At 46.1% G+C, this 24,161-nt stretch overlaps 1 protein-coding gene across 3 annotated transcripts in view; it reads right to left on the bottom strand.

Moving 5' to 3' along the window:
• gtf2ird1 (GTF2I repeat domain containing 1) overlaps positions 1-8,969 on the bottom strand; it is a 64,023-nt gene extending 55,054 nt beyond the window's left edge. Inside the window, exon 1 of one of the 3 annotated variants that reach the window (XM_084319589.1) lies at positions 8,643-8,969. The gene's annotated coding sequence lies outside the window, so the exon portion shown is untranslated. Of the gene's footprint in view, positions 1-4,827; positions 5,003-8,642 lie in introns of those variants that run through there. The other 2 variants (XM_084319587.1, XM_084319588.1) reach the window with 2 other exon arrangements.
• Between the last annotated feature and the right edge of the window lie 15,192 nt (positions 8,970-24,161).

Here is a 24,161-nt window from a genome sequence, read left to right as displayed (position 1 = left end):
TGGCCTTTAATCTCTTCAGACACTGGGAGCCATTATACCAGCCTCCGGCAAGCCTAAACCACAAACTCAAACAGAGACGGAGAGAGAGAGCGAGAGAGAGAGACAGAGAGAGCGAGAGAGAGAGAGAGAGAGAGAGAGATAGAGAAACAGACAGAGACGATGGCCTCAGCTGCACCAGTATGGCCGAGCCTATTGCTGGTCTAAATCTGCGTCCCCTGAGGCCATGGTCAACATTAAACCCCTCCCAAATTATTATGGCCTTGAAATAGATGGCCTCTTTCCATCGCATCTTTAAGGGGGAAAGCGGATGTGGAGGGGGGAGGGGGGGGGGCGTGTCATTTGTTGGCTATAGAAAGCTCAAATGTAATGTCGCTTTCACTGGCCACATGAAGACTTGGCAACGAGAATCAACCCTAATCCAGAACACCCATTATCCCTATGGTCTTGGAAAGTTCAGACTTGGATTTGTCTCTCAGGAAACTAAAGAATAAATAAAAGAGAGAGAGAGAGAGAGAGAGAGAGAGAGAGAGAGAGAGAGAGAGAGAGAGAGAGAGAGAGAGAGAGAGAGAGAGAGAGAGAGAGAGAGAGAGAGAGAGAGAGAGAGAGAGAGAGAGAGAGGAGATTATCACAATGATGTCATCAAGACACAGATAATGAGAGACTGGCAGTCTGGTTACAATGACCGTATCCATGATGATTTAATGGGATTATGGGCATACTTTACTGTACCTGCTGTGAGCTATGGCTGCCATAGTCAATTATCCGTTGCTTTGGTCTTAGGGCCTGGCTACATTGATCCGTTTTGTCTGTCCGTCAACATGTTTTTAATTATTTTTCTACGAGGAGGGAGTATCCGCCTGTTGGACGTTTTGATTTGTGTTCGTTCTGACGGAGAGGAAAGTTCAGAGGGGATGAACTTTTGGAACCGACTGATACATTACCGCTATTTTGCAAACATATGATTATTGATTACGTTAGGTTTTAATTTAAAAACAAACCCACAGACTGTAATACCTTCCATCACATTTATATCTGTTCAGTGACCGTAGCTTCTTTTAAGTCAACCACGAATTTAAATTTTTTTTTAAGGCCCCCCCCCCCGATACTGAATTAATTTATTGTGACATTTGTGAGCGTTATTTCCTGAAAAGTGATAAGCACATCTTTGGTAAGTACAAGATTGAAAGAGGTGCTTTTGCATTATTGCACATGGGAAACTTCATTTTTGCACATTTGTCAATTAAATCAACGAATCGATCGTCTGCAAAGTCTTTCACTATTAGTGGACTAAAGGCTGAATTATACTTCTGCACAGTCTGTCCTTCTCCTTTCTCTGACCATCAGACCTACATGTTGTCCGTGTTGCCCGATCTGTGAAGCTCGACAGTGGACGATGGGGACAGCAGTGGCCACTAGCTTACTTGTAGATAAGATACACTAAGATAGAGGTAAGACTGCTGAATTTGTAAAAGATATAATTGAAATGTCCCTTTAACATCATAGAGTTATAGCTCTGTGGTTATCATGTAAACACTACTTAGCCCACAAGGTCATTCTCTTGTTCATTGGCAAAGCTGAAGAGATTTTATTGTCCCATTTTCTACTTTCATGATAGAAATCTCTGAGACTATTCTGCAAAAATGGCCAAAGATGGTAAATGGCTGCTTTTTTATATAGCGCTTTTATCCACAGCGCTTTACAATTTGTTACTCACATTTTACCCATTCACTCACACATTCACACACCGACGGCGGAGGCAACCATGCAAGGTGCCAACCTGCTCATCGGGAGCAATTAGGGGTTAAGTGTCTTGCTCAAGGACACATCGACACGCTGCCCGGAAGTTGCCAGACGACTGCTCTACCTCCTGAGCCACTGTCGCCCCCTCTAAGATCATACCAAAATGCCACCAATATCGGGACATTCCAGCTGAAATAAGATACAATAAGATAAGATATTCCTTTATTGATCCCCTTGGGGAAAATCGGTATCATAGCAGCATGGGGAGGGGGGAAGGGAGGTACAGGTAGTAAAAGACATGTACAGGTCACAGAATTATAGTACAGTGGAGAAGTAAAAAATAGAAATAGAATAAAAAGGCAGTGTAAACAAACAATATACAATATAATTAACTCTGGACATGAGCTAGCCTGTTGGTCGGATAAGTTATTAGGAACCCATTTATTGTGAATCTACAGTATACAGTAACATTTTACAAAGTGATATAAAACTGCAAAACGGCTGCTACCATATTCAAAAGGGATGTTAAGAAGACCACATTCATCATCACAGATGTAAATGGTCTCTTTGGAACCGCAAGAGTCCCAGCTAGGTTTTAATACTGTGATTAAGTTAAGTGCAGTCTTGCACAGTTTATTTTATTTTATTTTGCATTGCATCTATGACAAACCACCCAACGCATCACTGCTCCACCACACACTCTGAACTCTATACTCAGTCTGTCTTACACTGTACTCATTCCTACCTTCATTATACTACCCATATCCACCTATACGAAGTTCATTCATTCATTATAATACAATAACAAGGTATAATAACACCGGTCCGTACACATATGTCGATATATATCCATATTATCTACTCATATATTATTTAAACCACTGGCTAGACTGGTTTATTATCAGTGTTCATACTCGTACCGCTGTATATATAATACTGTATTAGCTTAGCATATTTACTCCATAGCTTTCTCACATTATATAATTGTATACCGCAATGCACTATACTGCTCCTTTGCACTATAGTTAGATGCAATCTTCATTTTGTTGTACTCTGTACTTGTGCAAAGACAATAAATGTACTCTAATCTCTAATCTAATCACAAATGCAAAGCTTTTACAGTAACTTCATCAGTGTTGCTTGCTATGCTGTAAATCAACAATCAAATTAGGGGGCAGCAATGGCCTCTGGGTTAACCGAGAAGCAGGCTTGTGACTGGGTAGGTGGCCAGTTCCAGTTCCAGAGCGGCAGGAAACAACTACCGCCATAAAATAACAGTTTCAGTGTCTCTCCTTACTGAACTGAGAGAAAATACTATATTGATGATGTCATCAAGATATAAATCATGGAGCTGCTCCATAGACAGTAATTCATAGAACAACTCGTAGAACCCTTATGACAGGATCCATGGTGATCTTACTGGGATATATGGGTACGTATACTCTGATTTAGAGCCGGCCTACATTTAACTTAATAAGTAAAACTAATTTGGGTGGAAATAGCTCAAACTAAAATTCTATGAGCCAACACGTTGAACACTAATACATTTTCAGTAGACCAACACCAAAAAGTGTTGCTCGATGACATCACAGAATCAAAGATCATTCTGTTTTAGGGTGGATTTTCCCTTTAAATTGAGCCACTCAAATCCTCTGTAGTTACCGGTAAATCATATTTTATCGGACTCTGAGCCAACGTATTTTTAGAGAACCTGTTTACAGTGTCACAGTGAACATGGAGTGAAAGTGTAACCTCAGCAGAAGTCTCTCAAAGCTAGAAACCCAAAACTAAAGCTCTAACTCTAATCTCTGATGTTGCAGCAACGTACAGCCTAGAGTTGCTCCACTGATGAACATGGAAAGTCAGCCTTTTGCTTTAATGCATCAACCTTCTGGAATAATCTTCAGCATAAGCTGGAGTCAGTTTAGGACCATGATTTTGAACCTTTCTTGTAATCATTATTTTAACTGATTGCATCCATGTTCTTATCTGTGTTTTGCCTCTATGTTATTGTTTTTGCCTATTTTATCACTGTGTACTTGTTTTATTTTTACAAGTGTAAATAAAGGTTTGAATAAAGGGGAGATTTAAAGCCTATATTTTGTTTTACATTTAAAACGGTGTATTGGGTTTGTCATCTCCTCTTCTCTCATTTCCGACTACAGGGCGCAGAGGCAAATGATCATCACTAGGTCTTATTGTGGTGAATAAGGAATATAAAATATCGTGGTGGTGTGTTCCCCCTTAATGCATCACACTATCTCCCTAAAAACTTCCAAAACGTTTCCCAGATACGTTTGGAATTGCCTCTTTGTTCGCATGGCTTCACTATGACCTTCACTATGATGCTGATGTAATTCAACTAGCCTATTATGTGTTTAGCACGTGGCGCTGTTCTAATTGTTGTCATGACAACATCTTGGCCTATATGAAGGCGGAGTCAGTAGCAGCCTCTTACCACCAATAGCCCAAGGATAATGATCATCACATCCATGGCCGTTCACTCAAGTCAAGTCAAGTCAAGAGTTTTATTTGTCACGGCATACAAGTATAAAATGAAATGCGGGGGGTCTTGCCCGCAACGATGTGCATACAATAGTAATATATAATAAGAATCCAATAGAACGACATTGTGCAATAAAACAAGTAAACAAAAGTAGGGCATATCGGTATATGTACATGAGTTATTATGTACACTCCACAAGAGATGAGATATTGCACACTCTCCCATGGTCTATCTAGTTTAATTTCACAATTTTGTTTGATAAATGCTAGTCCAATGAGAGAATGTACTAGAATATTATGCTCATCATATTAGGTTTCACTCTCTCCACTGTTATCTCCTCAACTACAGTATAGACAGCTGGAATTCTGGACTAAATCACATCTACAGGATCAATAAAGGAATATCGTATCTTGTGTTATCTTACAACAACAAATACAATATTTGAGAAAATCGTAATGTGCATCAAGTTTAGGGTCCTTGACACAAAAAAGGTTGAGAGAACCGCTGATCTAGTGGAGGATAAACCCCAGGATCAGCGAGGAGCAGCAGTAGTACACAAGAGACTCTCCCATCACACTTACCATTATTCTGATGTTGTACAGGCCTAGTCTTGAAAGTGGAAAAAAGATTAAATGTTTGGCACTCCAAATAGCCTTAGAGATCAATGCTGGCCACAAAACATTATGTTTTAAACTGAACCGCACGCCTATCAGGTGGTGTTTTTGGTTCAGGGGAAGTTGTCCTCATTAGCCAGAATCTGAATGCTTGGCTAATGGAGAAGGAATGACGATAGCAGCCAGCTAACCTCTGCCAGGCTGGTGCCCAAAAAATCATTCATTTCCATCTGTGGGCTAAATCCGATTTGGCAGGAGTAGAAATGAAAAAGAAATGAAAACATAGATATCTTGTTCGTAATGGGTTTCATGCCAAAGGGTGTTCCAACCGCCCAAAAGAAACCTGGAACTTGTGTTTCTATCAATTTGTTACTTTGAGAGTAGTTTGTCATCTTTTGCCAAACGGAGATCTTTTCATCAAACATAAGAGGCAAAGAATGATGACTGTGTTGGTGTTGGTGTGTTACTGTGGAGTGCTTGCTATGCTTTACTGCTGACAATAACCCAATGTCCCCGGGGGATTTTAGGCTACTTCCGCCTTCATTTAGTCTAAATACGGTTAGGCTGACCAGACCACCTATTTTGGTTGAAAGTAACAGTGTGTATGTATGTAGACTAGTAGCCCTGCCTGAAGCCTGGTAATAATAATAATAATAATAATAATAATAATAATAATAATAATAATAATAATAATAATAATAATAATAATAATAATAATAATAATAATAATAATAATAATAATAATAATAATAATAAATCTATTTTATATAGCGCTGCAGATGCTCAAAGACGCTTTACATAGGTAGAAGAAACAAAACTATGGCAAACAAAAACAGAACAAAAATAATACATGACAAAATAAAATAGAATTAGGTAAGCCTAATATATTGCGCTTGGCCAGGATGGATTCCCCTTTGGCTGGTGGCAGTTTGCCATGATGTGGTGGACCCAGGTTGGAATCCAGGTGAGTTACAGTGGTGCCGTGCCTCGGCTGAGTTTCTCCACCACAGGGACAGGTCAAAGGGGGGGCGAGAGTAGCAGGGCAGGGCAGGGGGGGGGGGTCCCTTTGGCTAACGGTTCCCATGTGAGAGACCCGGGTTTGAATCCAGGTGGATTAGCCTACATGTACTGCACACCGACCAACCAGTTAACAGAAGTTAATTAATTTTCAATCGAGCCAAGGCAACCTGGGAACTCAAACCGACATAACAATGGTCAACTACTCTGTCAACCATTTAAATTGCCCATTGCTGAACTAATCATCAACAGCCAATCAGATTTCTAGCATAATATTTTGTTTATAATTAATTGGATAAAAAAAAAACTTTTTAATTTGTGTGCCATAAACTAAGAGACCAGCCAAGGGAAGGGATGAAGAGAAGGAATATATGAATACAGGAGGAATAGCCTAGCAGACAGATCACTCAGCTGGTTCAAGTCAAGATTGCAGTATTGCCTAGCGTTTGTTCTGGGCTTATTCACACTTTTATTCTTCCTAATATTATTATTATTATCTTATTATTTATCTGACTCTCATGACGTCACCATTCTCTGCATTTGGCTCAAATAGTTTCAAGTCTGACCTGATGGCAAACTATTTCTGCACTTTGCCATTAATGATCCTGCTGCAGACATGTGTAAAAAGCTACCAGACTCTCTCTCCCTCTCTCACTCTCTCTCTCTCTCTCTCTCTCTCTCTCTCTCTCTCTCTCTCTCTCTCTCTCTCTCTCTCTCTCTCAGAGACTGCTGATGAAGGTGGGATCTGCAGGATCACTGCAGATGTCTGTGCATGCATCGATGCAGAGTAGCTGTTACATGGTATAACTCATAGAGCTCATCCGAGATGTCAGAACTCAGGATGTGTGTTCAATACAACTTTTGAGAGTAAAAAAAACATACAATTAGCTCCATGGAATAGGAACAGTGGTTTAGTGTTCAAGTCTGCAGGCTCATTGCCTCTCCAATGGAATATTGATATTCTGACTTGTTCACACTCATATATACGCCACTGGCCCTCTTGAAGTAACAAGTGGGTTTTTTGGCCCACCACCACAATCAAAGTTGCCCATCCCTGGGCTGGAATATGACTTGTTGAGAATATTATCTGGCAAGACTATTCAATTTAACAGTGGCAAGACTGGGACCATCCACCATATCATTCCAGATAATGAACCACCAAAAACGACATAATTTAATATAATTAATAATTAAAAATAAACATAATAAATAAAACCTGGGTAAATTCCACTAATTAGCATGCTAATGCACATTAATACAAGATATTATGATTAGGCTAGACAGTGTGCAATCAGTTGTATTGTGTCAAAGAAAACAAATAGTTTTAACATTCTGTATCCATCTATTTCTGAAGACTACTGGGAAATGCAAGCCAACAAGCAATAGCATGAACTAAATTATTGTCTGCATGCTTTGGTGCATAATAAGCTGTCAATGCAGTAAATGATATTGATCAGGTATCATCTACACACATGCCATAAACACAACGGGTTACATTGTTGCTGCTTTGGAAAGTAACGTTTTCAGAAAAAAGCAACTCATTAACCTGCAAACACTCTTTTCTGGACACTTTTTGTATCACAAACAGTACTGTATTTGCAAATCTGGTATGTCATAAATGTATAGATGTAGCAGTACTGTCTATCTGTATGTCATGATGAATTAAAAATGGGGGACCCTGATGTAAACAAGACGAAAGTCTTTCTCTGGTCTGCATCCCCTTAACAATTGTGTCTATTTAGCTGTACTGTACTGTACCCATCTGCAATCTGTTAATAAAGTTTTCAATCAATCAATCAATCAGAGTGAACTTGTGACTTGTTGAGAATTCGACACAGGGTGTTATCAACGTGATCTGACAGAGCTATAGCCAATGTACAACTAATAAAGTCAATTTGAAGGGACATTAACATTAGTGAATGGTTTGTTTAGCGAAGGATTAATACCAACTAGTTCACATGGATTACTCCTTAATAATTTGGCGTCTTTGAAGGTTTGTTAGGTTCGTTGTTCGCTAAGTGTTTGTTACTTCTTTGCAAGTGATCGTTAGTTAGCGAGGCAGTCATCAATAACGTTATTTCAAAGCAATGGTGTTGCTGAATTTGACTACGGTACTGTAGGTAGTTTTATTTAGACAATCAACATAATATACAGATCACATGAGTATTTGTTTAGTCAGGGATAGAAACGAAAAGTCATCGTTGTCCCTGGAAGTCAATGATGCTTGGTTCATACACTCATTTACAGTAATAAATACTAATATTTACAGTAAATTAGCCTCTTTGATTCTAACACTATTATGATGTAGCCTGCGTTAGCTGCTAACCCGGCCAGCTAGCTCAACATGAGCCAGATCCTGCATTAACAGTTAGCTCTCTTGGTTCTTGGCTAGCTAGCTTTAATACTAGTATCGACTCTGCTGCCAACCTCCAGACAAACACTGGATCCCGAACATTAAACATCACCAACATCACTGCACTTGCAATGAGGTTAAATGGAACGAGACATTCGGCCGGGATCAAGTTATTAATCAACATTGTCCCCCAAATAACGTGATCTAGTCAGAACAAGGTTTATGTCGCTGCTAGCCACCGTTAGCTGCACAGCTCTCTCCCCGGCTAGCCCTCATCTCACCCCCAGCCCCGGAATTATAATCTGTCATTTCTAAATGTACATCGGCCATAAAAAAATCACGTGTTCTACGAAGAAGACACATTTTGTGTTCGATTGTTCACGAATGTTGAAATAACGAGGAAAAATCTTACCTGAATAATCAACGATTAAAGATCCTTGTTGTAGCTACTGACTGTCAATCCCGGAATAGGTTTATATTCCACCAGTTCTAATCCATCAGAGAAACACTCACAATTCCCATCTACAACACAGCAGCACCGTCTCAAACATCGTAATCCGAAGCATCGCGAAACCTATTTCAACTGCTGCTGTGTTATTGTTTATTCTTATTATTCCAATGTTTCTCTTTTTCCTTTAACGAGAGCGGTGTGTCCCTTCTTTGCCCCCTTTCTTTGTTCTATAATCCAGTAAAATTGAAACTCATTCGCCTCTGCTAATCCCAGCCCCACTCAACACCAGCATCTATTGGCTGCGATTTACATACAGGATTAGGAACCTCTGGAGGAGGGGGGGGGTACCTGGAGCTGGGATATAGGTGATGTGACAAAAAAGACTATATTACAAGTAATTATAATAACATAACTATATAATTATTAAAATGCGTTGTCAGTCTAGTTGCAAATTCATTCGGACAAGCGAGCAAGACATTGACACCCTTATAAATAATGGAAAATGCATCCTGTGTGGGTGGGCGTATAGATAGATAAACCTCTATAGATTTAACCTCAGATTTAAATTTGTGAACTATTTTAGGCAACCACATGCTGTGCCATAACTGTCATGGCAGGTATGAGCATGTGATCCCTGTAACTGCTTGGTGACAGGCCAAGTGCTGTGTGTGTGTGTGTGTGTGTGTGCGCGCGTGCGTGTGTGTGTGTGTGTGTGTGGTGTGTGTATGGGGTTTAATACGTTTCAGAGTAGTGTGTGTGTGTGTGTGTGTGTGTGTGCGCGACTGCGCGCGCGCACGTGTGTGTGTGTGTGTGTGAATGTATCTAGGCTCTTGCAGTATAATTATAGTGACACTTGTGGGCTATAATTGTGTATCGCACATAACGGTGAGTAACGGTTCATCAAGAATACATCAAAATCCACATATTCTGTCTGCTCTGCAATACCCTGTATTCACAAATAATAGAGCCAATTTGACTGGAGAATATGGAGTGCCATTTTGAATCTCATTTACATTTACATTTAGTAATTTAGCTGAAGTTTATATCCAAAACAATTTATAAATTCTGTACAACAAGTCACCTTTTTTAACTGTTTTTTTTCCATTTAAACTCTGGCAAAAAAAAAAGCCTAATATGTGCATCAAATGTGACACTTGACAAGATATGCATAATTTGTGTATAAACACATTATTTGTTTAATTAGTTAAATGTATAGTCGGCTAAATAGTGGAATAGTGGAATATTTTCTATGATGTGCTCAGGGTTTAGGTTTTTGATAAATCTTTATATTAGTGATTTCAATACCAATTTTATCCTGCAGACAGCTGGCACCAAGTACCAATTCAATCCAGTACTTTTATTCAACAGATATACAGTATAATACATGTTTCTCCATTAGAGAGAGATATAACATGTTTCTTTGTGTTAAAAATATAGCAAATCAAATCACTTTGCTTTGATTTCTATTTTCTATAGCATGTTATATGTTTATCGGTATCAGATTTTATTTAGTATTAGGAAAATCCTCCAATACCCCACATTTCCCCCACTTGACATTCATAGGAGTCGATGTTGGCCTCTAACATTTTCTCAGTCTTTGTTCATATTCTGCTACATCCTCATTGTCTTTCATCTTTCATGCCAGCACTGCCCCCATGTTGGTGATGTGAGGAAACAGGGCTGAAGGCTGACTTTAGCTGCTTCCCTAGCCCATCCAGAGAGACCTCATCCAAGTCTTTCAAGGCCCCCTGGAGGTCGACAGTTCTTGACAGAAGATGGTCCCTCTCTTACAACAGGATCTCAGAAAAGATCAGAAAAGTCTCCATATCACGGGTAGCCAATTGGAGCATGTCAGAGAAAGTTACTTTCAGGGCCTTAATGAAAGCCTCACTGTCTTCCTAGATTAAAGGGCTTGTCTGCTTTCGGGGAATACAACTCTTTCTACTTGAAAGGCCAGCAGACTTGCGTGATGGAATCAACTTTATGTGGGTCTGGTAATTCAATTAGGGGATACAAAGTCCTTCTCATCCAGTGTCCCTTTTATTTCCCCCTTTAAACCTCCCTCTCAAGCACTCAGAGCAGTCTCCTCTTCAGATACCTCTGATCCTTCCCCCATTGAGTCGGAGTCCTCCTGGCCCTCCTCTACTGCTGCCAATAATTTGTAGGATCCCTCTCTTTATCGAAGGGACAACAGGCTCTGGATAGGCACTTGTAGTCTTGTGACATTCCACATGGCCCGGCCATTCCCATGTGTTGATTCCACTTAAATTCTTGGACAATGGTCCTGATGATGGGTCATATGATCTCTTCACCCATCCTCCGATACCAGCCTCCCTGCCTGGAAGGAGCGGGAATCAAACCGGGAACCTCCGTATTACCAGACGACTGCTCTACCTCCCGAGCCACTGCTACCCCCTCCTTTAAATAATTTTTTTTTAATGTATTTTATTTGGGAATACCAACAAGTATATTTTACATCAATTCAATTCACATCAGTTCCCATTTAAAAATAAAATGTACCCCCCCCCCCATAACACAAAAACAAACAAACATATAGAGAGACAAAGAAAAACGTAAAAAAGACACACCACTTCCACATTCAAGGATTCTTTAGGTTGCATTCATCAACATAATGAACGTAAATGCTTAAGGCTGCATAAGAAACGTCTACAACAATCATCAAACAACTAGGTTAGCCTGAATTGAAAATGGGGGACCCTGATGTAAACAAGACGAAAGTCTTTCTCTGGTCTGCATCCCCTTAACAATTGTGTGTATTGAGCTGTACTGTATTGTACCCATTCTGCAATCTGTTAATAAAGTTTTCAATCAATCAATCAAACATGTGGGCCCTCTTGAGGACGATTTGCCCACTGGCACTTTGGCGACCTCTAGCGGCTCGGGTGTGCATATTTTTTAATACAATATATGTGAGGGCTGGGTAGGAACTGCATGCTTCCCAACGAGGGGACGTGCCGAACATTCAGCTCACGCACCTGAGAGTGGTTGGCATTCAGCTCGTCGGGAGACTACAAGAACTGCCGACTGCCTTCCACTCATTGCCAGGTCGTTCCGTTGCTACCATCTACCGCTGCGTCTCTGGGGTGTGACGTCGTGCCATCTACTGCCCTACTCTCTCTCTCCGTGGGCCTCGTTCCTGGTGTGAGACATCGTCATCGCTCTCTATGCTTCCACGGGAGGATTCCTATGTTCTCACTCCTTTTTCGTGGGTCCTGTTTGCTGAGTTGTCCGTCTGCAGTGTTCTGTGGTGTGAGGCATCGTCATCGCTCTCTATGCTTCCACGGGAGGATGCCTAGTAATAGTATGTTCTCACTCCTTTTTCATGGACCCCTGTTTGCTGTGTTGCCTGTCGGCAAGTGTTCTGGTGAGTCTGAACAGGACCAGACTCAGAACTTTCATTTCATTCATGGACTCTAGAGGATTCACCTGTGTATTTTTGTTCTCCCTTAAAGGGACAGTGCCGCTTTTTAGTTTGTAAATAAATTATGTTTTGGCTAACTCTCATACCTGTCTTGTGTTGTGCTATTGGGGTCGCATACAAACCGTAACAATATATATATATATATATCGAATTAAAGCCCCATTTGTTGCCTGTCGATTAAATCCGTTCAGCGGTTCTCGAGTTACATGCCGATATGTGAGGCGTGCGCCGAAGTACACGGCAGACTTAAAGGTGACATGCATTATAAATGTCATTTTTCAGTCTCTAGCATTGTATTATAGTAATAGGAGTTAGTATCAATGTGTTTTAGTGTCTAAATGCCATATTGGCGGATTGCTCTGATTCAGCTAAGATCATTTCCTGCTCCAGTAAATTAGGCCATGCTGATTTGAAGGCCTGAGTGACGTTACTCAGGCTCTGGGTAGCAGACAGTGATGTGATTGGCTCTGTGGTTGTAGCTAATGCCCGCCCACAATCTACCTAGACTGACGGAGTGGAAACCACTTCCTCATACTGTGGCAGAGAAACCCACCTCTGCATGCACTCTGGAGGGAGAGAGAGAGAGAGATAGAGAGCATTCGGGAGCACTCTCTCTCTCCCACCCCCCCCCCCCTCTCTCTCTCTCTCTATCTCTCTCTGTCTACCAGTCGCAGACTGTGTGGACTGACTGTCACTCAAAGTGCTTATGGGCGGGGCCATAACAGCCTGAAATCTTGAGGCTGAAAAATGATGGTTTTAAGACTTGATTAGAAATATAAAACAATGCATTTTTTTTGAAAAAAACCTTACAGATGTCTTCAATAGACTCACAGGAATTGTGTAAAGTTGCCCAAATAGTGCTAGGAATAGCAACGCATGTCCCCTTTAAAACATTTTCAAATACCACTCCCGACTATCGACCCTCTACCTCCGTCAATCATTTGGAGATCTCAATGATTATTTGACAGGGTTGTAAGCAATGAGTAGGGTTTTCCAATCGTAGCCCATGTGGGAATGAGTGAATCAGGGATCTAGGTGAAAAGTCACGAGCCAAAACAGGAAGAGAATTCTCTGTTGAATGCATTGAAGTCTATGAGAAAATCGTTTTCTGAGCCCTCTCACCTTTTACCAAAACCGCTTCTAATCACTCATTTCTGAACGGATTTTTATGAAATTTCAACATGTACTACAAAAGACTTCAGGCTATGGAAATACTACTTCTGGACTACTAACTACTACAGAAAAACTTGCGTAACAAGTTTTTCTACAACTCAAGTTCAGACCTATGTTACTCTATTTCATTAGCACTAAAAGTGAATTGTTTTTATTGTATCAGAAACTTCAGGATGTCATCTTTCAAAAGAGACCAGGCTCATGCATGTGCTATAAGTATAAAAAGTGTAGTATTTTGGTATACTCATGCTTCCTGATTCTTCGACATACCATCCATCCCACTTCATCCACCCGGGGCTGGGACTGCGGCCCCAGGTGGCAGATGTTGGAAGGAAGGCTTGACGTACTGTACACCTTGTCACTGGCAACCCGCCTTCTCGTCCGTTGTGGTAGGCTGAACAGTGGGGTTGACTGTTGGCTGTCCACCCCTTGAATTGCAGGCAGCGACTGGGACACTTTGGCCTTGTTTGCACTCAAAATATTATTTACAGTTATTGTATCATCATATTGGATGGTGGCCGAAATAAGAACATCCACGACAGCATCATTTCCTCCCCCATCCCTAAAATCCCGCAGCTGCATGGCCGCAGTGGATGCAGTGTTGGACAATAAAACCTCTGCTTCCGCCTCCCATAATCCCGACACCATCAATTGTGACAGATCTCCTCCCCCTCCCATGGATATGTGAAGGATAGGAGATACTTCTGCCACGGAAGGAGTAGAGTCAATTAGGTAGCTGATTAGTACTGACAGAACACACATGCGCATCATTAGTCCCAGTGTTTCCCATTAATTACCTAGACAGTTTTATAATTAACCAAAACAAAAAAAGTGATTGAAAAGTGATTAACAATTTTTTTTTAAATATAAAGTTTGCCAATAGGGATGTATCAGTAGTATTGGCAGTGGTAGTAGTTGTAATAGTAATCCAGTATATTTGTTTATTTTCTAAAAAATAAACCAGTTCAACACAGGTAACCACCCAGGGCTTGTGTCCACCAGGGACGTTTTATGAGTTGTCAGCTCCTTTCTGTCATTCATTTCTATGCTGGAGAAGCTTAATTCGCCCTATAAACTATGGGCATGTTATATATCTTGTTTCTGGTAATTCTGATTTTGGTATATATATATACACGTATAATTTGTGTTTTTAGGATTAGACTTTATATTGATAGGTAATTCCTATGGTCATTGTAGACCAACAAGCTCAGGCACACCTGCGACGTGATGTCTTTTTCTGTCATGTCATTACCTACCTGGTGTATAACCACCATTTTGACTGAAGTATCATTGCTAGCCACAACACTGATGAAGGAACCATAGTTCCGAAACATGTATGTTTCTGTTTCAGGCTGCCATTAAAAATGAATGAACCTGAGAGTGCTGGTCCGGCTTTCCTGCTTTCTTCAATTCAACTTTATGGGATTACAGCACCCAGTGTCAGACTTTGAGAGCGCGGTCTAACTTGACATTATGCTGGAGAAGCGACAGGCGCGCTCCTCTTCCCAGCGACGCGCCTCGCGTTTTATGAGCTCTGGGCGGCAGCGTTTTTGGTCGGAGCGCTCCCAGCTCATAAAGTTGAAACTAGTTCAACTTTTGGGAAAGGAGCACGCTCATCAATGTAACTCATCGAGGAAGGGGCGGAGCCGCGGCTGGCGCGAGCCTCAGAAAACACATAGCCTTATGCTTCAATTATTTGATAGCTCAAATGTATGCTCTAGTCCAGTGGTTCTCAACCCTCTCCTCGAGACACGCCAGCCGTTCCATGTATTTGTTAAATTCCACCACCAGCACACCTGATTCAACTAATAAAGAGCTAGTTAAGTTGAATCAGGTGTGCTGGTGGTGGAATTTAACAAATACATTGAACGGGGGGCGGCTGGGTGGCGTAGCGGAGATTGCGCTCGTCACCAATGAAAGAGACTCCAGTCTCGAATCCCGGTGTCAGCATTACCTGCGGCTTGGCCAGTCGTCATACTATCTCAATTGACAGAGGTAGCGGGTGGAAGTCGATGGGTGGGGATTGGACATTGTGGACAGCGACTCCTACAGGTCGGTTGGGTGACGCCTGCACAGCGGAGACAGGAAGTATCGGGGGCAGCGTGAGCCTCCCACACGTTACTCCTCGCCACTGAGAGTCCGCGCTGTCTGGTGAAAAGATGCGACATGCTGCCTCCTCGTGTACCGGAGGGAACATGTGATGCAAGGCTTCTATCCTCACTACAGCTGACCAGTGGGAGGCATAGTCTAGCAACGTTCAAGACAGGGGAAGGGAGAATTGGCAATACGGAAAAAAATTGGGATGGGAGAAAAATAGAAAAATAAGGAGAAAAAGTGGATAAAAAAAAATACATTGAACGGCTGGGGTGCTTCGAGGAGAGGAATGGGAAGCACTAGTCTAGTCGATTTTGTGTTTTGAGCACAAAGTTCATCATAGATCTAGCCTCTTTATTTTGCTCTCAAAGTGCACCAGATTGATGCATTTAACTTTCAAATGTACAAAAAAGTTCAGGGGGGGCATGCCCCCGGATCCCCCTAGGGGGGGCCGAGGTTCACCCACCACAGTCTCACAAAATCCTGTGGGAAACACTGAGTCCACCCACATCTCACGTGCACACCCAGTCCCACACACTACATAACCACTAGGTTAGAGAGGAGTAAGTTGAGCGGAGGTGAAGTTGGAGTTGTTGTTATTGAGAGAGAGAGATTGTTGTACAGTATTTGGAGTTATGAAGGTGAGCGGTAGTGAGAGGAGAGGCGAAGGCGAGTAGGTGTTTGTTGTGTACTGGACCCTGAACTGGCTGAGAAACCCCCTTGTGTACTGACCCTGGACCGGACGACTACCCTGAGTATTGAACAATCCCTTTTTCTGTCGGCGAGCCTGTTTTGTGTTTTTGACCCTCGGACTGTATCACGACCATTCTTTTGCTTTTCCCACTGGATTCTGCCTTTAATTCAATAAATACTTGTATTGATTGATATTGCTCTTGTGTGGACATTCAAATTTAGTTTGTACTTGAACCGTGGCGAACCTGAACAACACCGGGTTCGTCACATTTGGTGGAGGCTGCGCACAGCGTTCCTTGGTTCAAAAACAAAAATGTTTTGAACAGAAGCACAGGTACAATGGCAAGTCCAGTCGATGTGAAGGCGTTGTTTTTGGAGTGGACAAAGTACTCTGAATCACAACAGCGATTGGATCGGGAACGTCATGATGAGGCGATGCAGGAGGCGCGAGAACGCCACAACGAGATCTTGTGTGAGACGAGAGCGACGGCGGAGAAATGGAAACAGGAAGCGCTCCATGCGCATTCACCCCGTTTTCCATGTGTCCCGGGTTAAGCCTGTCTCCCTCAGTCCCCTGATGCCTCCTGCTCCGGACCCGCCTCCTCCCGAGATGGTGGACGGACACCCCCAGTGGCAGGTCCGTCGGCTTATGGACGTCCGACGGCGGGGACGGGGGTTCCAGTACCTGGTGGACTGGGAGGAATACGGCCCGGAGGAACGGAGCTGGGTCTCCCGCCAGCTCATCATGGACCCCGACCTGATCACCGATTTCCATCGTTCCCATCCGGACAGGCCGGGCCGGGCTGGTCGCCGGGTGGCTCCCGTGGAGGGGGGGGTACTGTGAGGATTGGCCCATTCCCGCCACACGCTTCAAGGTACTGTGAGGAGGATTGGCTCAGTGCCACCACACGCTTCTAGGTCAAGTACCAATTGCCGTCATGCACCTGTCGGTTGTTTGTAATCAGCGCCCAGAGCCCTTCATATACTCGGGTCTTTCTGTCAATCGTTGTTGGGTCGTTTTGGATTTCCACTGCTACTGCCTGTTCTCCCAGTTGTTGTGCCTCGTCTGTTTTTCTTCAGGACGTCTATGGAGGTTGCCGCTGTTGTGTATTTCTATCATCCGTTGGAGCTTTGCCTCGTTGCCCGCTTTGCGCATTTGCGCTTTGGTGAGTTTTTGGAACGAACCTTTTGGATTCTCTGTTTTCTGTGTGTTTGGATAACACTGAAGATTTGCCGTTTTTGTTTTGTACTGGACTCAGCTAAACTTGTGTGTTGGTAACACTGAAGATTAAGTCACGTGGGATTGTACTGGGCTCAGCTAAACTTGTGTATTGGTAACACTGAAGATTAAGTCACGTGTGTTTATACTGGACTCAGCTAAGGAGGACTGGACTGCCTCTGTATTCCGTTGGCTTGTTTATTGACCACTCTCTCTCTCTCTCCGTTCCTCCCCGAGTTGGATCCTGGAGTAGCTGCAGAGCCGCAGAGGCAGTGGTGCTACGCCGCTTCTCCATTCTCAATACCGGGACGATCTGCAGAGCCGCAGATAACTCTGCCAAGAACATTCTCCCCTTTGTTGTTCTTATTGATATTTCGCTCATTCGTGTTTCAGAAATAAATACGCCCTAGTCTTTGGCTAACTCTGAACTACCTGTCTGTGCCGTGCTGTTGGGGTCGGTTTCAAACCATAACATAAAGACCCGACCATGATGACCCCAGCCGACACAGACAGGGTCAAGGCAGCGTTGGCGGTCCAGATCGAATTGACCAACGACCACAGCCTACAGTTAGGTGCGGCTGCGGCTGCTGTGCAGGACCTCCGGGCTCAGGTCCAGCCTATTCAGGAGTCCCTTAGCTCTCTGGCTACCCTGCAGACAGCCCAGGGTAATCAGCAGGCTGATATTCTGCACCAACTACAGACGTTGAGTGAAGCATTTAACGCCCTGCTTGTAACCCCACCTACTCCAGGAATCTCGGCCAGAGCACCACCCGCAGCCGTGGCGGACCCCGCACCTCCAGACCTCGCACCTCGGGAGCCCCATCTCTCCGAACCACGTTGGTTTGACGGTAACTTCGAGGATTGTGCCACATTCATCATGCAATGTGAGTTGGTTTTCCTCCATCAACCCAGCCGATTTACTTCAGAGGGAGCCCGAGTGGCTTACATGACTAACCTGCTCTCAGGCCGAGCAGCACAGTGGGTTACTGCCTCCTGGTCAATGAGGGCTGATTTTTGTTTTTCCTACCCAGACTTCGTGGCAGAGCTCCGCAGGGTTTTCCACCACCCAGCTCGTGGCCAGGACCCAGGAGCTCGGTTGGGCACCTTCCGGCAGGGCAGTGGCAGTGTCACCGACTACGCACTGGAGTTCAGACTGGCCGCAACGGAGAGCGGTTGGAACGATCAAGCGCTTCGTCTCACCTTCCTGAGGGGGCTCAACGACGCAGTAAGGGACCAGCTCGCGACCCGTGAGGAGCCCGATTCCCTCGAGGGCCTATTCGACCTCGCAATTCGCATCGACGGATGCCTCCGGGAGAGAAGGCGTGAGAGAGCCCGACTGGGACCCCCAGACGTTCCCCAGACCCCCCGCACTCGTGACGGTACTGCGGTCCGTCCTGCTCCCTCCGCAACTGGTGGCCCCTTCCCCTCCCGTTCGGTGCCCGAGGAGGAACCCCTGCAGCTGGGACGCACACACCTTAGCCAGGCTGAACGGGAGGCCAGGTTCAGGTCCGGCCTTTGCCTCTACTGCGGCCGGGATGGACACCGTATCTCCAATTGCCCCACCCGGCCAAAAGACCAGGCTCGCCGGGACCCCGGGAGATCCTGGTGAGTCGCTTTTCTTGTTCCCACACCCGTGCACCACCTAACCGTCTGACGAGCGTCACCCTAGCCTGGGCGGACCAACGGGCGACGGTGGAGGCACTCATTGACTCGGGTGCTGATGAGAGTTTCCTGGATTTCGAGTTTGCCACCCAGGCCAACAAGACCAGCCGCATTTCATTGTATACCTGTATGCCGTGACAATTAAAACTCTTGAATCTTGAATCTTGAATCTTGAATTCCACTTGAGGACCTCGAGAGACCCTTGGAGGTGTTTGCGTTGGACCAGCACCGCCTGGCTGACATCACTCAACGCACCTGTCCAGTCCTTCTCACCATTGCTGGTAACCACGTTGAGAGACTCCAGTTTTTTATCACCAGATCCCCTCTTGTCCCTGTAGTCCTGGGTCGGCCCTGGCTCGCGCTGCATGAGCCCCACATCACCTGGTCCTCCGGTACCATCAGGCGGTACCACAGCTCCTCCTGTCATGCCCAGTGTCTTCAGGCGGCGTCCAGTCCCTCGCCCCGGAGTTCCCTTTGTGAGCCGCCCCCGGACCTCTCGACTATTCCCCCCGAATACCACGACCTTGAGGAGGTTTTCAGTAAGTCCCGGGCTCAGGCCCTTCCGCCTCACCGGCCTTACGACTGTGCCATCGACCTCCGCTCTGGGGCTCCCCTTCCCGGCAGCCGCCTCTACAGTCTGACCGTCCCTGAGAAGGCAGCGATGGATAAGTACAACTCTGAGTCCTTGGCAGCAGGCCTCATTCGGCCTTCCTCCTCCCCGGTGGCGGCCGGTTTCTTTTTTGTTGGGAAGAAGGATGGAGACCTTCGACCCTGCATCGACTATCGCCAACTCAATGAGATCACCATTAAGAACAAGTACCCTCTTCCTCTCATGAACTCCACCTTCGAGCCCCTCACCCAGGCTACCGTCTTCACCAAGCTGGACCTCCGGAGTGCCTACCATCTGGTCCGTATCCGAGAAGGCGATGAATGGAAGACCGCCTTCAAGACTCCCAGGGGCCACTACGAGTACCTGGTGATGCCGTTTGGCCTCACCAACGCTCCGGCGGTATTCCAGGCGCTCATGAACGACGTCCTCCGTGACATGCTGGAGGAGTTTGTGGTGGTATACCTGGACGACATCCTCATCTTCTCCAAGACCCTTGAGGAACACGTCCAGCATGTCCGCCGTGTGCTGGAGCGCCTCCTCCACAATCGGCTCTTCGTCAAGGCAGAGAAGTGCCGATTTCACTCCGACTCCGTCGATTACCTGGGCTTCATCGTGGAGAGCGGCTTGACCCGAGCTGACCCAAGCAAGATCCGGGCCGTGGAGGAGTGGCCGGAACCCACCTCTCGGAAAGAGCTACAGAGCTTCCTCGGGTTCGCAAACTTCTACCGAAGATTCATCCGGAACTACAGCCAGGTGGCGGAGCCACTTACCAGGCTAACCTCTCCCTCCCTGCCGTTCGACTGGTCCCCAGCGGCTTGTGCTGCGTTCCGTTCCCTCAAGAAGAGGTTCACCACCGCCCCGGTCTTGCTCCACCCACACCCCAAGAGACAGTTCATTGTGGAGGTGGACGCCTCGGATACTGGACTAGGGGCTATCTTGTCCCAGCGGTCGGCAACGGACCAGAAGGTACATCCGTGCGCCTTCTACTCACGTCGTTTCCTCCCTGCCGAGAGGAACTATGACATCGGCAATCGGGAGCTGCTGGCGGTAGTGGCTGCCTTGGAGGAGTGGCGTCATTGGCTAGAGGGGGCAGAGGAATCATGCAACCATTTGGACGGACCACAAGAACTTGACGTACATCCGTGCTTCCAAGCGCCTCAACGGCCGGCAGGCAAGGTGGGCCAGCTTCCTCAGTCGGTTCGACTTCTCGCTAAACTTTCGCCCTGGGTCCCGCAACACGAAGGCCGACTCCCTGTCCCGGTTACACTCCAAGGGGGCTCCAACCACTGAGGATCCGACTCCCATCCTCCCAGAGGCCAGGGTGGTGGGAGTGGTCACCTTGGGCATCGAGGGGTTGGTAAGGTGTGCCCTACGCTTCCATCCCGCTCCCGGCAATGTACCCGTTCGTCGCCTCTTCGTCCCCGACTCAGTCCGGTCCCAGGTCCTCCAGTGGGGCCATACCAGCCTTCGTCTCACCTTCCTGAGGGGGCTCAACGACGCAGTAAGGGACCAGCTCGCAACCCGTGAGGAGCCCGATTCCCTCGAGGGCCTATTCGACCTCGCAATTCGCATCGACGGATGCCTCCGGGAGAGAAGGCGTGAGAGAGCCCGACTGGGACCCCCAGACGTTCCCCAGACCCCCCGCACTCGTGACGGTACTGCGGTCCGTCCTGCTCCCTCCGCAACTGGTGGCCCCTTCCCCTCCCGTTCGGTGCCCGAGGAGGAACCCCTGCAGCTGGGACGCACACACCTTAGCCAGGCTGAACGGGAGGCCAGGTTCAGGTCCGGCCTTTGCCTCTACTGCGGCCGGGATGGACACCGTATCTCCAATTGCCCCACCCGGCCAAAAGACCAGGCTCGCCGGGACCCCGGGAGATCCTGGTGAGTCGCTTTTCTTGTTCCCACACCCGTGCACCACCTAACCGTCTGACGAGCGTCACCCTAGCCTGGGCGGACCAACGGGCGATGGTGGAGGCACTCATTGACTCGGGTGCTGATGAGAGTTTCCTGGATTTCGAGTTTGCCACCCAGGCCAACATTCCACTTGAGGACCTCGAGAGACCCTTGGAGGTGTTTGCGTTGGACCAGCACCGCCTGGCTGACATCACTCAACGCACCTGTCCAGTCCTTCTCACCATTGCTGGTAACCACGTTGAGAGACTCCAGTTTTTTATCACCAGATCCCCTCTTGTCCCTGTAGTCCTGGGTCGGCCCTGGCTCGCGCTGCATGAGCCCCACATCACCTGGTCCTCCGGTACCATCAGGCGGTACCACAGCTCCTCCTGTCATGCCCAGTGTCTTCAGGCGGCGTCCAGTCCCTCGCCCCGGAGTTCCCTTTGTGAGCCGCCCCCGGACCTCTCGACTATTCCCCCCGAATACCACGACCTTGAGGAGGTTTTCAGTAAGTCCCGGGCTCAGGCCCTTCCGCCTCACCGGCCTTACGACTGTGCCATCGACCTCCGCTCTGGGGCTCCCCTTCCCGGCAGCCGCCTCTACAGTCTGACCGTCCCTGAGAAGGCAGCGATGGATAAGTACAACTCTGAGTCCTTGGCAGCAGGCCTCATTCGGGCTTCCTCCTCCCCGGTGGCGGCCGGTTTCTTTTTTGTTGGGAAGAAGGATGGAGACCTTCGACCCTGCATCGACTATCGCCAACTCAACGAGATCACCATTAAGAACAAGTACCCTCTTCCTCTCATGAACTCCACCTTCGAGCCCCTCACCCAGGCTACCGTCTTCACCAAGCTGGACCTCCGGAGTGCCTACCATCTGGTCCGTATCCGAGAAGGCGATGAATGGAAGACCGCCTTCAAGACTCCCAGGGGCCACTACGAGTACCTGGTGATGCCGTTTGGCCTCACCAACGCTCCGGCGGTATTCCAGGCGCTCATGAACGACGTCCTCCGTGACATGCTGGAGAAGTTTGTGGTGGTATACCTGGACGACATCCTCATCTTCTCCAAGACCCTCGAGGAACACGTCCAGCATGTCCGCCGTGTGCTGGAGCGCCTCCTCCACAATCGGCTCTTCGTCAAGGCAGAGAAGTGCCGATTTCACTCCGACTCTGTCGATTACCTGGGCTTCATCGTGGAGAGCGGCTTGACCCGAGCTGACCCTCGCAAGATCCGGGCCGTGGAGGAGTGGCCGGAACCCACCTCTCGGAAAGAGCTACAGAGCTTCCTCGGGTTCGCAAACTTCTACCGAAGATTCATCCGGAACTACAGCCAGGTGGCGGAGCCACTTACCAGGCTAACCTCTCCCTCCCTGCCGTTCGACTGGAAAGTGCTTGATAAGTAAAGCCGATATGTGAGTGTTATTAGGAAGTATTGCCGGATGCTTCACATGTGGGTGATATGGCTTGACTTAGGCGTCCGCCTACTCTTAGGATACCTTCTTCATCCAAGAATGGATTTAACTTGTACATCTTACCCTCTTTGGTCTTGGCAACTTCTTTCTTAAGTTTCAAGCTCTTTATCACATCTGAGAATGCTTCCTTTTGAACTAGTTTGATGATGGCAAGTTCTGCTTCCTTCCTTTCTTCTAGGCTTGTACTTTCATTTGTTCTTTGCTTCGTTTAGAACAAGAAGCAGAAGAGGTTAAACAAAGAATAGAGAGAGAGGAAGAGGAAGCTAAAATTAAGGCTCAACTGGAAGAAGAACATGGAGCTATACAAAGGAGAAAGATACAGCATTTGGAGGCAGTGAAAGGTCTTAATGCAGCACAAGCAAGAATTCTGGTGTACGATCAACTGGAGGCCACAGAAATAGAGCGGAAACACGTACTAGAACATGAGAGGGTAGCAGACAACAAAGTGCCTGCTCCCACAAGTCCTCTGTCCCTGTATACGTCTCCCGTACCACAAGTTGTGACCACCTCCTCAAATGACAGTAAAGCAGAGCTTGTTAAGATGCTGGCAGGTGCTTTAAGTGCAGACAGAATTCCAATTCCTGAACCTTCAGTATTCAGTGGGGACACATTGAAATACAATGACTGGAAACTCTCCTTTGAAATACTGATTGATCAGAAGAACATTGAAGACAAGGAGAAGATATACTACCTCCGTAGGTATGTAAGTGGACAAGCTAAGAAAGCACTTGATGGCTATTTCTTACTCTGAACCAAATCTGCCTATGTTGCAGCATGGAAGATTTTGGAGGAGAGATACGGAAACCCATTTACAATAGCAAAATCATACAGACAAGCTCCAAGCATGGCCCAAGGTGGGATCTAAGGACAGCTTTGAGCTCAGAGAGTTTGCCGATTTTCTCAGGAGTTGCGAGGCTGCCATGGCCCACATCAAGGCATTGGACATTTTAAATGACTGTAATGAAAACAGGACAATTCTTTTAAAGTTGCCTGATTGGCTAACGGCGAGATGGAACAGGATGGTTATCCAAGAAGAAGAAGAGAGTAACCAATTCCCCTCCTTCAGCCAATTTGTAAAATTTGGCGAAAATTGCATGCAACCCTGTTACATCACTACAGTCACTGAAACAAGGTGAGACTGAAAAACCAATATGCCCAAAATATCAAAGCTTTGAAGCAAAGACACTGACCACATGTTCCAATGAAAAGATTGTCATAACATGT

Source organism: Notolepis coatsorum, assembly GCF_963971535.1.
Source record: "Notolepis coatsorum genome assembly, chromosome: 8".
Lineage (NCBI taxonomy): Eukaryota > Metazoa > Chordata > Actinopteri > Aulopiformes > Paralepididae > Notolepis > Notolepis coatsorum.
Note: the sequence above shows the minus strand (reverse complement) of the source record. Positions and strands in the feature narration are given on the sequence as shown.